We start from the raw sequence: 14,672 nt of genomic DNA, 5'->3' as shown, positions 1-14,672 counted from the left end.
AATATTTATTATATAATTGTCCAAAAGTATTGAAAACTGCTCCACAATCACCAGATTTAAATTCGATTGAAAATTTATGGGATTACTTAGATCGACGAATCAGAATGTCGTCAATAAAGTCCAAAGAAGAATTAAAATTGCGATTAGCCGAAGAATAATCACGTATTCTATTAGAATATTTAACTAAAATTATTTCTAGTTTGCCTGAACAATTAAACCATGTAATTAGGCAAAAGAGCAATCCAACAAAGTATTAACATCGATTTATTTTTGTTAAAGTATATCTGTATTCTTAATGACGAGACTATAATTTGTAAAGTGTCCGAATATTTTTGCGACGTCAAAATTAAGAACTAGTTTATTTAATATCAATTTACAATAAAACTATACAAATTATGCAACTAAAACTTATGTTTGTAGAATCTAAAGTAAGTGTTCTGACTTATTAAGAAACTATAAATTCATTAATTCAACAAACAGTAAAGATACGGAGTAAAAATTTCTCAAATACGATGGTATCCGAATATTAATGCGGCCCACTGTATGTACACCGTAATTGGGCTACAGGTACGATTTGCTCGTTGCAAGAAGAGACGAACGTTGCGCTCGTGACTGACCCGAATCTATTGATCTTTACACAGATCTAGGTACGATAGGATTTTAAATTAACACTTTACCGAGTGGTAGCCTATAAATCGACTTTTTATCCTGATCGGTAGTATGTGAATCGGTTGCCATAGCAATCGATAATTTGTTATCTCTTACCGAGATAAATATTATGATATAATTTTATGATATTCTTATAAAATTATGTCATATTATTATATAATCATTTAAATGGTAGATATCTTTCGTTATGAATAAAATGAGTAAAATAGAAATAAAATAAATAAAGGAGATACAATAAATATCGTTTCATGATCTCCCTATTATTATATAATTTTTTTAGATATTATGATAAATATGAGATAAATATAATATAATAGATGAAGTAAATATTGACTAATGCCAATATTATGAAAAAGTGAAAATATAAAATAAGTATTGTTTTATGCTAGTGTTAAGAACATATAAAAATGTAAAAGTATAGAAATATGAAAAAAATATTGTTGTATGTCAATATTACGAAACTATGACAATGTTAAAATATAAAAATGTGAAATGAATATTATTTTATGCTAATGTTATGAAAATACAAAGTATTAAAGTCGGTAAAGTGTTAAAATGTATAAACCATGAGATTCAGTGTACTATCATTTGGAATCATTTTTCATTCGTTGGAAACATTGATGAAATTGACGAAGTCGAACTGCAGTATTTTATATTGATTGATTACATGTTTATATATTGTTATAATTACTATATGCATAATATTAATTATATTTAATATATATTAATTATTATATAACATAATATTAATAATAGGTCAAATGTTTGAATGTTTAACATTCTGTTTGTAACAGAATTTAAGAGACACATAGTCATAGTAAAAGTATAGTAAAAGTTGTTAACATAAAATACTGATTTGTATTGTTTCAACGAAAATATTAATGTTATTTTTTCTTCTCCATTTTCTATTTTCACATTTCTCACACTTTTTTATTTATTTTGTTTCTTTTTGTGTCATCTTTCTATCTGTATTATTTTCCTTTGTTCATTATATGCATTAAGTAAAACAACATTGAAATGTAAACAATACGTTGTATGCTTCACTGTGCTCTTAATTGTGCTTTCAATGTGCTTTTAATGTTTGTTAAAATATCAAGCTGATAAAATATTAACGAATCTGAAATGTTTACGAAACGTAAAGTTTCGTAACTTTTGTCTTTGAATCGGTGCATATGCAACGAACAGTGTTCAACCAATTTGAATCCATTTGAACTAATGAAACATTGACGTTATTTCTGTTTAGAAAATTCTACACTCTTGTGTTAATTTCAACGTTTCTAGATCTGTTATTCCAAAATTGTATAGAGTTTGATTCAATGATGCAGAACTTTCCTAGAAACTATGAAATATGCAACAGTACTAATCTAATGCTTAGCGGACGCAGCACTTAAATTCTAGTTAGCAATCAATTAAGCCACACTATATTCTGTTCGGAACATTCCAAAGAGTTTAGACTGAATTTAAATATCTTCAACTTTTATAACACTTGCCTGTTTTAGCTTAGAATTATTGTCATTAATTACGATTCTTCCCAAGATTAACAAAATTCTTATTTTACAAATTTTTATGAGTTCCACTTCATCTTTTAACATTTTGTACCTGATTGGCGTCTCCTAAGTGCCGCTAATAGTCACTATAACACATTTCGAACTAATTTTAAAAGTGTCAAATCTGTTTATAATTATTGAAAATCTATTTATAATTTAACTTCGTATTTGCAAGTCGAACATTTAAAAGTGCTTATATATCTTATATGCACGTTGCACATTTTGCAGTTTCCGTTGGTATAACGGATTATTTTTACATCGTACTAAAATATATTATTGAAATTAAATATATATATTTAACTTTATATTTTTACTTCGATGTAAAAATAAAAACAATAAATAAATGGCTTTGGTGGTTGAAAAGAGACCTTTAAACATTTTTAAAGTTTATAAAAGTTATTAACAAATCTTGTTTTTCCTACTTAATCTTGCATACTATACTACAAAACGTATTCTTTAACTTTTCGTTATAAACTCAGATGAAAAAATTGAAAAAGCATTTTACAATTTTTTAATAATACCGATTAATTGTAATCTAAACAAAATTATTCCATGGCACCTACCAATTTAAAAAAAAAGCAATTCCATTCCTAATGATGTTAGCATACTTTCTAACGCGAGTATATAAAAACAGTATTTTACACATAAGCGATATCATAGCTTATTTCTAACATTAAAAATTAAGCAATATCATAGCTTACTTTTAATTCCAAAAATGAACATTATCGTAACTTATTTCCAATTCTAAAAATTCAGCATTATCTTATCTTATTTTCAATTCCAAAAATTCTCGAAATTACATGAATTCGCGCTGAAAGTGCTCGCGTTACACACAGGTGTGTTTACCGTGCTCTCAGATGCGGCCGAGCTGCGAAGTGTTTTATTTTTGGGTCGTGAAGCTGCCGTAACAGCCGTGGTGCAATTAACGAAATGAAGCGGGGCGATACAGGTGTGATTGTAGAGAAGTAACAGTACTCACGCTGGTCAGAGCTCCGAACTCATGATCGCCAGAGCTGCGGGATGAATGATCGAGGGGGACACCGTGTTGTTGGATCGCAGCGTGGTCGGAATCGATCGAGAACCGGAGAGAGATAGAGAGGAAAAGGGAGAAAACAAGAGAAGGAAAGAGAGGAAGAGAGAGGAAGAGAGAGAGAGAGAGAGAGAGAGAGGGCGAGGACAAAAGCTGCGTGAACAGCTGGTCAGCACCGGCTCCTACTAGCCAGGCCCTTGCCGAGCAAGACAGACTCGGTCGGTGTCGGGAGTCGGAGCATCAAATACGCTCGGACTGACGCGTACAAGAGGAGGGGAAACGGAAACGGTCCTCTACGGCTATTCTTATATGTATGTACATAGTGCGATCACTGTCTCGCTTCGACATCATCGCGCGTCGCTCCGTTTCTTTCATTCTTTCCTCGTCTATTCTGTTTCGTCTTCTGTCCCCCTTTTGCTTCACGTTCTTTATTCTTGCGCTCGTTGGGCATTCAACAAAGTCGAGCCGAACTGTATGAACTCGTCGGACCGCTCCGAAGACCAACGATTCCTTCTCGGATCCTTACAGACCCATCTCTTTCAGTTTGGGGACGTTTTCAGATTTTCTTCTAATTTCTTTCAATCACGATTGTTTCGCATGACAAAAAAAAAATTAAAAAATACATGTTTCTATAACTATTTACATCTTGTCTTTAAATGAAATTTTCAAAATGCTTGTATAGCTTGTATGTATGTATATTGAAAATATCTTACAAAAGACTATGTACAATTCCAAAGCTTTGGAAATAAAAACTAACAAACCTGTCATTTTGACCGTCTCGGTATTCGGCGTTGAGGAATACAAAAACGCTATCCGCGAAGATTAAAATAATGGGACAGCATTCACAGGTGTCCACAAGCCCGCGCAAGAACCTGTATAATTATAGCGCGCAACATAGTCGAAAGTTTCATAACAGCAAATCTCCATAGTTTATGGAGATGAAGTGTGGAGGGATTATTGAGATTTGCTCACAAAATGTGATCGAGTAATTGGCTACTTATTTCTTCGAACTGATGAGACAATTACAGCTGAAAAGTACTGCCAATACAATGACAAAATGCATAAAAATTGAAATTATAGCCCATCGCTGTTAATCGGCATGGTCCAATACTTCATCATGACAACGCTCGGCCGCATGTCGTACAAAACAATTGCGAGATTAAATAAATTAAAATATGAAATTTTGCAGCACCCAACTTATTCAACGGATCTTTCCCAACCAACTTTCTCTTGTTTAAACATTTAGAACAATTTTTACGGGCTAAACGGTATGGAAATGAAGAAGTCTCAAACATTCCATATCAGAGTTTATCGATTTTAAAGATCAGAATTTCTTTAAGGCAAGCGTCTATGCATTATAATCTCATTGGGAAAAGTGTATTGAAGCAAATGGAGCATATATTGGTTAAATAAACAGCTTTTGAACAAAGATATGCAGTTTTATATGTACATCTATAGACGAAAGTATTCGAACGCTTACATTTCTAACATTCACTAATGAAATATATACGTTAAGCTGAAGCATTTGAAATTATATTACACACATAACAAAAGATGAACCTTAAGATTACACAAGTGAAAGTGGAAAATAATTCAACAATATATACCGTTTTTACAGTACATTTATCGTAAACATCTACCAGAAGTGGCTCACAAAAGTATTTGCATGGAACATTTAATAGCTATTTAAATTAAACAATTAAAGGTTTTAATAGGAAGTTTGCTTTTATAAAAACACTAAGTCTGTTTTTCATTCAGTGTATTAACTTAAAAGTAACATATGCATCTATTGATTGCCATATTTCAATAATATTTCGTTTTAACGCTTCTTTCGAAGTAATAATGGTATTTCTTGATATTTTTTCGACTTCATTCCATAAGTGTTCAATGGAGTTTAAATCCGAACTTTGCGGTTGATGTGGCCATACGCGTGAAACATTATACAATATCCATTCATTGACCTTTTTTGCGACATGCGTCGGGTCATTGTCCGACTGAAATCAATAATTATTTGGTAAATTCAATTTCGATACACTGTTTTTGAAATTTTCCTGCAAAATTTTCAAGTATTTCTTTTTATCCATTATGTCAACGATAAAGACGAAGTTTTCCATTCCACTGGATGCAATGCAGTCCCAAACCAACATAGATCCACCATTATGTTTTATAGCCAATCACAGATTTCGCGGTTCTAATTCTGTGATTCGTTTCCACCAAACACTTTTACGTCCATCGCTACCAAAAACGTTCAATTTACTCTCACCAAGGAATAATACTTTGTTCCAGAACGAATTATTTTTATAAATCAGTTTCCCGGCGAATTTTAAACGTATAATTTTACTTTTAGCTGAATGTTAGAAGCGTAAGCGTTCGAATACATACCTGCGTGTACGCAGTATTGACTTTGTGTGGGGACAGGTGAAGTTTGGTGTCAGATCGATCGTAGCTTTTGTGTTGTTGAATATGTGCAGGCCGTGCGCATTCTTCCTTGTGTATACGCAACAATTAGCAACAAGTCCACGACACCCGGGGATCCTATTACGCTTGAAATGTGGCGAAAATAACAAGCGTGTTGTTCCACGTGTTGGACCCTTTTGTGGAAAAGTGTGCGCAGCGCTTTTAACTCGCGTGTAAGCATATATATCCGCGTTCTGTGAAAGGGGAAGTTTCACAATAAATAGAAATCGCTTAAACCAGTCGTCGCGTTCCTGGCAAAGTAATAAAGTTGCCTTTTGATCTTCACTTTTATTGTTTCCTATATTGCTAAATATATTTTCACAGCTGCTTTAGAATCTGCTTATGTTATCTGATTACTTAAAAAGGTCATTATCATAAATCTTGTTATGAAATATTTATGTACGAGGTCTTTCATGGAAGATGTTCTCTATGCGAACAAGGAATAAACAAATTTTCTTCCTACAACTATTTTAAACTTATTAAATATTCTACAACTATTTTAATAAGTTCGAAATAATACATAGATATTGGTAACCAGTTTGCTGTTGCAATTTCTTTGAAAAGTGTGCAAGATACTGTAATTGTACTGTATAATGTTTGGTTTCCTTTATATTTTATTGAAATACAACTCTTTGAGAAAATATATAATTTAGTAAAGGATGTCAGATTACATGTCTTTTTTAACCAGTCAGCTGCTTTTGGCGAATATAATTGCTATAAAGATATAGCAACATACTGTGTTATAGATTTATATTGACCATTTATTTTGAAAATGATCTAAGTTCATTTTCTATTGTTATATAAATTTCTTGTAGGAAAATTTAACAAACAGTATCCACGTATTCCTTATCGTTATTACTTCATGATTGATTGTATAAACAATACCAATAGGAATATCTTCCATTCAAGTTTATTGAAGAAAACTAATTGTTTTTGAAAATAATAACAGTTTAACAAAGTATGCACCGTGTATTTTTTAATTCTTGTTAAAAGCACAAATAGAACATATTATGTGTAGTCTGTCAAAGTAATATAAGTGAAGTAATATATTTACTTATTCATCAATGCTTTCAAACAGATGATTTATTTAGCAAATACAGTGATATTACATGTAGCTACGTATGTTCGATATAGCAAATTTACATAAGCATACTTACCGAGGCCATTTCACTTATCATTCGTGATGTATTATATACATATATAGCCAGCAGATAAAATTAACGAGAATGAGAAGGTCATGCTTTTGCAAAATTATGAACGAATACACACATGTATATTAACCCCTTGCACTCTAAGCAATTTCAACTGGAAATCTAAAACAATTTTTCTAGCTTCTAGTATTTCCATTTTATATAACAAAATTCATTTTATCTATACGAAATTAAGTCTCGTGGCTCATACAACAGTCACACTTTCTATAAAAATAATTACTATAAAAAATAATCACTACAAAAATAATTTTCGAACGTGTTATAACAATCTTAATGGCGCTTCAGAGTCGCTACTCGAGTGCAAAGGGTTAACAAGAAATGTTCTATTTAGCTTTCGTTCATTTTGTGCAACTAATGCACGAAAATGTACAATGCAAGTGAGCCATACGTGATATATTATATACAGGGTGTTTCGAAATTATACATACTCCTGGAAATGGGGGATTCCTGAGGCCATTTGAAGTAACCTTTTCCTTTGCCGAAATGCAATCCGCGGCTTTGTTAACGAGATATTAATGAATAAAGTTGGCCGCGCGCACGCTTCAACCTGCTGTTACGCGCGCGAGCCAGTCGACTGAAGCCCATCTCGCTCCCGGGGCGCGACGGACGAAGAGAGGGCTGCGCTCCGACTTTGAGCCGCGTTCAAAATAACGAACAAGGATTTCATGAATTTCCTATTCATTTCAAAAATGTCACAAATATTATTAATGAAAAACTTATCCATTCAGTTGTAAATGTTGTAATCCAGAAGTAATCCACGTATGTAAGACGGCACAGATTACACTAACGTTCACTTTCACTGCACTGTTATTCTACACTGATCACGAATTATTCAACAGTTGACACATGTCCGAAGTTTCCAGCGTTATTTTGTGTGGCCCTGAAAAGGGCCGATTAAATTCAAAATGTTATTGTTCGATTAGTCAGCGCGCCCCTGTCGATAAAAGTAATTGTATTTCATAACGTATTCGTCGCGAATATTTTTGCGAAGTGCTCTCAACCATTGGACTTCTATGGATTACTGCTGATCCTTGGTCGACCCTGTGGTCACTAGTGTCCATCGTAGTGATCAGTAATGGTCATTCCAACGGTCATCAGTGGTTATCAGTGGTAATTCAAGTGGTTGTCAGTGGTCATTCAAGTGGTTATAAGTGCTCACTCAAATGATTCCGAGGACATTCAAGTAGTTATCAGTGGTCATTTAAGTGGTTATAAGTGGTCCTCCTAGTGGTCATGTCTGACCATCCTAGTGACTACTTCTGGTCATCCTACTGGTCACTTCTGGTCATTTTTCCAAATTTATACTGCCTCATACCTGCACTTCCTGGTGCTGATTTTTCTTCTGTTGCCTTCCTTTGCTGCTGCTGCTACTGCCGCTTCTCAAGCCAACGTCACATAAAAATGTGAGACGCACGCTCTTCTTTTATAAGTAGCATTCTCAATATTACGAGTACAGTGTTTTACGTATAAGCATTGTTAATTGGTCACTGTACTCGCTGCAGTAGTAATAATAGTTATAGTAGTAGTAGTAGCAGCAGTATTTAGGCTGACTTTGCCGCTTCAACGATCAGTCCATATCGACACATCCACGATTTGCAATAGTGTTGCGAAATAATCACGTGTTGTTTCAGTTTTGAAACATTTCGAACAAATATCAAAATTAGCTTCGTGAATGATAAAGTCGCGATTATAACTAGCATTGAAATTAATTCTTTAAAGCATAGTGTTTCGAATAAAATAATCACGATCTCATATTGATTAACATGCACAGTAGTTTCGAAGATAGCGTAGCGAATAAATACATTTTGTAGATTTTTAAAATCCACTCGTTTTGGATCTCGTTTGCCTTTCCTCTTCCAGGGCCCATGCTACAGCTGAAACCCTTCGCAGTGTAGCATTCGATATTTTTCTTACTGCTGTAGAAAGAATTAATGATGGTTATATCAATTTTGAGAAAATTGTCAACGTGTTGCATCTTGCGTTAGAGTTGTGAAATAAATAAATGTCACTTTTAGATCTAAGAAATTAATATCGACGTTAACAGTACACTGTCCCGTTTCATTTGAGATATTTAACATGAAATTTTATAAATCAGTGATACAAAAAAATGATCTGCGTTACCTTCACCCTATTGATTTTCTATACCTCTCTACATGGAAAATGTAATTATTCGCTCTGACTTTCTCGTGGGTCTCTAAAGCAGCAACGTCCTCGTGGTAAGACCCGGGCAATCGGTATCATCCTCGAATCAGGATACCTTACGAATTGTAATGTGTTTTGAGTCGAGAATGGTGTCGAGTTAATAACTGCAGATTACAAATTCTTTTCTAAATCGTAAAGTAGTGTATAAGGTTGTAACAAATATATTGTACGATTCTCAAATTATGCTTATATTGAGGACTATCATCGTCTCGTTCATCGATGGATGCGTAATTTTAATACTTTAAATCAGTATTGGGAATAATTTTTCCTTCAAAGATTGTCGAACTTGATATTCCTCCGATCGAAGGTCCTTCAGGGGCTCGTTTATTGGAGGAACCCCTGAGTGAGTACGGAGCGTAGCGTACCCGCAGTGCCCGAGGCGCCTATATGTAGGTCGTTAGGGTTCTTAATTTAAGTTTGTTAGATTTCGTTTGATTTTTGAATGTTGGTTCGGTTTCCGATGTGATTCGGATGTTCAGCGTTGGATTTCCCTTTCAAATTGCACTCGTGTGTGGGTTAGCTTGGCACTCGTGTGCTGGTGTTAGATTCCTTGTTTCGCTCCGTCACCCTTTATAGGTTCTAACAAACTAATCATTTATTTCATATTATTACAGGTCATCTGTCATAGGATTATCAGCCACCGTGGGATTATCATTCGCCGTGGTATCATCGTTCGCCGAGGGATGCGTGCGACTTATTAATAAGTGCGTCTTATTTAAGTAGTATTAAGATCACTCAGGGGCCTCCGTCCCACAAGTGCATGCCCCGTGGGGGGCACGGGATGTAGCGTCCCCGAGTTACCCGAATCGCTAAGAGTGTGTCGAGTATTATTGCCTTAGCTTCACTTGTTCCTTATTCGTTGTCCATTTTCGGACCAACCATGGTGGTCTTGCTTGTACAATCTCTCGGAGATACGTAGATCTCATATTCGGCGAATTATCATGCGGCGTGGTCATCCAAACGTGGCATCCTCCTGCAACAGGAGACACTTCTCCTTATCGCTTCTCGGTATGTAAGACGTCCTCTACCTTCTCACTGAGGGGGCGGGCGCAGGGGGGGGAAGTGTTCCAGCCGGGCGTAAGTATGGGTGTTAGTTTTGGATCCTCATTCCAATTGTTAAAACGTCGGATATTGAGATCTGCGAGGCTCTGAGACTTGCGCAAGTATTGTTCGCGTCTCGTCACCCTCGAGTCGGGGCCTTCTGCTCTGGTTCATTTTTGAGTTTCTTTTTGAAAGAAACGGAACCTTCTGCTCTGATTATTTTGGGCCCCGTGGATAATTGGCTTCTCCATTAATCCACTTTTGGTCCGCGATAATACTCGACATGTTGTTTCACCGGTGAAAGGAAGGGAGCCATAACGAATTTTGGTTTCGTTCTGACTCCCTTTCGGGTCTCCACTCCAGCAACCTCCACATGGTGAGGTTCGGGAAATCGATGTAATTTTCGATTTCTAAGCAGCTGCCAATTCGTTTGCAATTAATTCGGAATCGACAATTGCATGGAGCTAATGGCTGAGGTGATGGGTTTTCTAAGTATTAAGTAGAATTTGATTTAGTGCCCGTATACATGGTATATGGTGTTATATCTGTGGTAACTGGTTTTTTAAATATTAAATAGACTATAAATTGGCAAAATATTTAAATTTCAAGATTATTATTACACATCGGGATGCAACATGCACATCCTGATTTTTCAAATTAATAAAAAGTTCAGAAAATTCACTCCTCGTCCATTATTTTGAATGCTACTCAGATTATTACGGAAACTCCTTTCTACGGAAATTTGGCCACACAAGGGCTGCAGATATTTAGAGTGAGGCAGCTTCAAGTGACCTTGGGATCATTGGTTAGGAACTGTGCGAGATATCTGCAGCCTGCGTGGCCAAATAACTGTAGGGAGGAGTTTCTGCAATTTTCACCGTCACAGTCTTTTCCCACAATGTTTGAGAAATGTGAAAAATATTAATAATATGAAATTCACACATGTTATAAATCCACGCCATGCTCGGAGGATAGTGTATGAACCTCTTACAATGGCACAGCTGATCTGTATACGACAATTTCTCGATCGATGAAAAGCAGTTGAAATTAGCTTCTAAGAAACCAAGGTATTGTTGGCCATCGTGCAATATCCCGCAGTTACTCCTACGAGTCGACAGGACATACGTATTAAACAATCAATAATTATTATTGAATTATTAGTGATCAGTATTTAATGATAGTGCAGTGAAAATGAACGCTATTTTAATCTGTGCTGCTTTACATACGTGGATTACAACATCTGGCTTACAAGTTTTGAATTACAACATTTACCATTGAATGGGTAACTTTTTCATTAATAATATTTGTAAAATTTTTTAAATGAATAGAAAATTCATAAAATCCTTGTTCCGCACTTCGAATGCGGCTCAAAGTCGGAGCGCAGGCCTCTCTCCTTCCGTCGCGCTTCGGGAGCGAGATGAGCTTCAGTCGGCTGGCTCGCGCGCGTAGCAGCAGGTTGAATTGTGCGCGCGCACCTATCTTTTTTCGTTAATAACTCGTTAACAAAGCCGCAGATTGCATTTCAACAAAGGAAAAGGTTACTTGAAATGGTTTCAGGAACCCCTCATTTTCCGGAGTATGTATAATTTTGAAACACCCTGTATATGTACAGATAACAGCTGTAATGTAACAAAAATTAGGAGATTATACTTTCGCAAAAATCATGAACGAACATAATTGACAAGAAATATTCTATTTAGTTTTTGTTCATTGTGTGCAACTAATGCACGTCAATGTACGTTAATACAGAGATCAAATATCACATGTCAACGGTTAGCGAATGTATAATGCTTTACAATTACCCGTTACATTACAAAACGACGATATTTATAAAAGATATTAAAAATTCTCGTTAATATAAATGTTCAAAGATCAAACACTTTTCGATCCATTATTCACTTAAAATATTCGTCTTCTCGTTTTGATGACGTAGAAAACTTATTGAATATTATATTTCTAAATTGCTTTTTACGAGTAGTATATATTAATGTTGTGAACGCACCTGTAATTAAATATTATTCATTGTAATTTATTATAAAAAAAAAATACGTGATGAGCTAATGAAAATTATCACTGTTTTTCACCTACGACGCAGGGTATCTCAAAGTGCACGTAATATTATGTGTTCATTATAATATAATATATAATATTAATTACATGCTATGCAATAAGAGAATATCAATATAATCTTCTACGTTCATAAATTTACAATATAAATATGTTATCACATTCTCTAAATTACATTTTTATAAGCAACAAGCCGAATAAAATTACTTACCATTCCTAATAAACGTATGTCGATCACGAGTATAATAAACATTGTTCTCGTCGAATAAAATAAAATAGTTATCATTATTTGAATATTTACAGTTTTTTACATGAACCTGTAATAACACATTTTTGTTATTTCATTAACTACAATAAAATTCAGTGATTAAAAAATCATTAATTAATCTTCCTTAAAGAGCCGGAATAATAAGTTTTCAAATACTATACATTGTTCTCACAATTTTTTCAAAATATTTCCGATGTCATAACAAAATAACGTTTCCTACAAAAAGTAATTAGTATTGACTCTTCCACAAATCTCAGTACAGAAAATATGAAAATTCCTTTTTTATAAAAAACCGAGAATATTTATTTATCACTATATATGTTTTATCCAAATATCCTCATAGTCGTCAGCAAGACGAGTTGAACGATCTATAAACAATGCTAAAACAGGCGCGAAATGTTAATTATTCTCTGTGTTCCACTCTACGTAAATCACAGCTCACGTGCGACCGCACTCATGTTCGCCTAAATCGCGTTCACGCGCCTTTGATGATGAAACATTTTGGCTGTCGAATTTTCAAAAATATTGCTGACACATTCGATGCAAAGTAACGACTCGGTCTATCGGAACCGCGGCGGTTATTTCGCGGCGGCGACGCCGAGTGCACGGTTCATTGGCAGAGACAAGTTTTTCCGAAGGAGCGTAGCGAGCTTGTTTCCCGGAGCGGCGGATATCCACGGGCCATCGAATGGAAACGGTTATATCGAGGAGGGTACTTTAGTAGCTTGCAAACGTGAGTACTCTCTCCCTTCCGCGTTATATCCCGGCGGCCACTGAATCGGAAAAGAAATCGCGAAGACTCCTATATTCCTCGTCCGAAAAAAGAATCATCGAGAACGCGCGGATTCCGCGCGTCTCGGCGTCACTGGCGCTGTAAGCTTAAACTTTTAAATTGGCATAACAGCTCCTGGAAAACTCGGTCTCCTTATTAAACGTCCTGCTCGCAACTAGGCTGCGAATCTTTATGAAAAAAGTTCTGCTACTGGTACTTCTCCGCTGTTCCAATAATCTTCTACGCTTTTTGCCAGAGAGAGAGAGAGAGAGAGAGAGAGAGAGAGAGAATGACAAATTGCGCAAATCCGATGCTACTTTTATTCTAATGAATTGAGCGACTCGAAGTAGTCCACGCGGCTTTGTTAACCATCCAGTATGCTGGAAAGCAATTAAAGAGGTTAGATAATTGCTCGGGGGGACAATTGCCACGATCGTACCGTTTAAGCAAATTTCAGAAATGTAACACTGGAAGTCTTGTTTGTAAAAGTAATTGTTTAGAGCAATAGTTTAATACATATATATAATAAAGCAATTGTTTAATACGATGGCATGTTATTTAAATATTTTTGATCTTTATAAATGGATATTACAGAAAATTGTTTAAAAGAAAAATTTTTTACCTAGAATATATTCCTTAGAAGAAAGAATATGGATTCATGATAAAAGAAGACAAGATGGCGTTGACATAACTATTAAAACGCCCACACATTGACAAATTAGTGATACCAGTAAGAAAAACTAGTGATATCATTTGACTCCCCTTAAAATACAAGACATGTATCAATTGATTTTTTTAAGTCCCTGTATTAGGTATTATTTATAATTTCAATTTAAATGGATCACCCTGTGTATGCCAATTTATATGCTCTCAACTGTATGTTAAGAAGATTGAATCGCGCTGAGTGACATTCATTCTTTATTTCGAGCACTGAACATCCGGCAAGCGAGCAGACTTTCGCCACCGACTGTAGCTTTTACAATTCAACAACTTTCTTCGCGCATTTGTTAAAAATAGTACAAGCCGTTGAAATATCGCTTTGGAACGATAATAACTGTGTCCGCGATACAGAATTCAACTGGAAAGAGCTCACCAACCAGACGATCACCGACAAGAAGTCAATGCTTTTATCATCCCGGTGATCCAGTTTACGGCTACAGCATTGTACGCTCTCCATTATCCGAACACAATTTGACTATTATCGATAGAGCGCGTACATTCCCCGCGTCCCATTGAAAAATCATAAGCGAGCCTCGAGACGTTCCAGACGCTATAAAGCACACTGCGACATAAAATTTTCATCGCGCGGGACGGGATCATATTCGCGAGTATTATGTTCTGAGAGTATTTTGTCACCTCGTCACGTCTGTCCCCGGCCTGTTTCAGATTTACCAGGAGATCCCGAACC

At 35.4% G+C, this 14,672-nt stretch overlaps 1 protein-coding gene across 2 annotated transcripts in view; it reads right to left on the bottom strand.

Moving 5' to 3' along the window:
• Cdase (neutral ceramidase) overlaps positions 1-7,361 on the bottom strand; it is a 106,120-nt gene extending 98,759 nt beyond the window's left edge. The window contains exon 1 of one of the 2 annotated variants that reach the window (XM_078196914.1): positions 7,343-7,361. The gene's annotated coding sequence lies outside the window, so the exon portion shown is untranslated. Of the gene's footprint in view, positions 1-3,195; positions 3,424-7,342 lie in introns of those variants that run through there. The other variant, XM_078196913.1, reaches the window with a different exon arrangement.
• Between the last annotated feature and the right edge of the window lie 7,311 nt (positions 7,362-14,672).

The sequence above is a fragment of the Augochlora pura genome, chromosome 3 (genome assembly GCF_028453695.1).
Source record: "Augochlora pura isolate Apur16 chromosome 3, APUR_v2.2.1, whole genome shotgun sequence".
NCBI lineage: Eukaryota > Metazoa > Arthropoda > Insecta > Hymenoptera > Halictidae > Augochlora > Augochlora pura.
The sequence above is the reverse complement of the archived record's forward strand: the minus strand, read 5'-3'. Positions and strand labels throughout refer to the sequence as shown.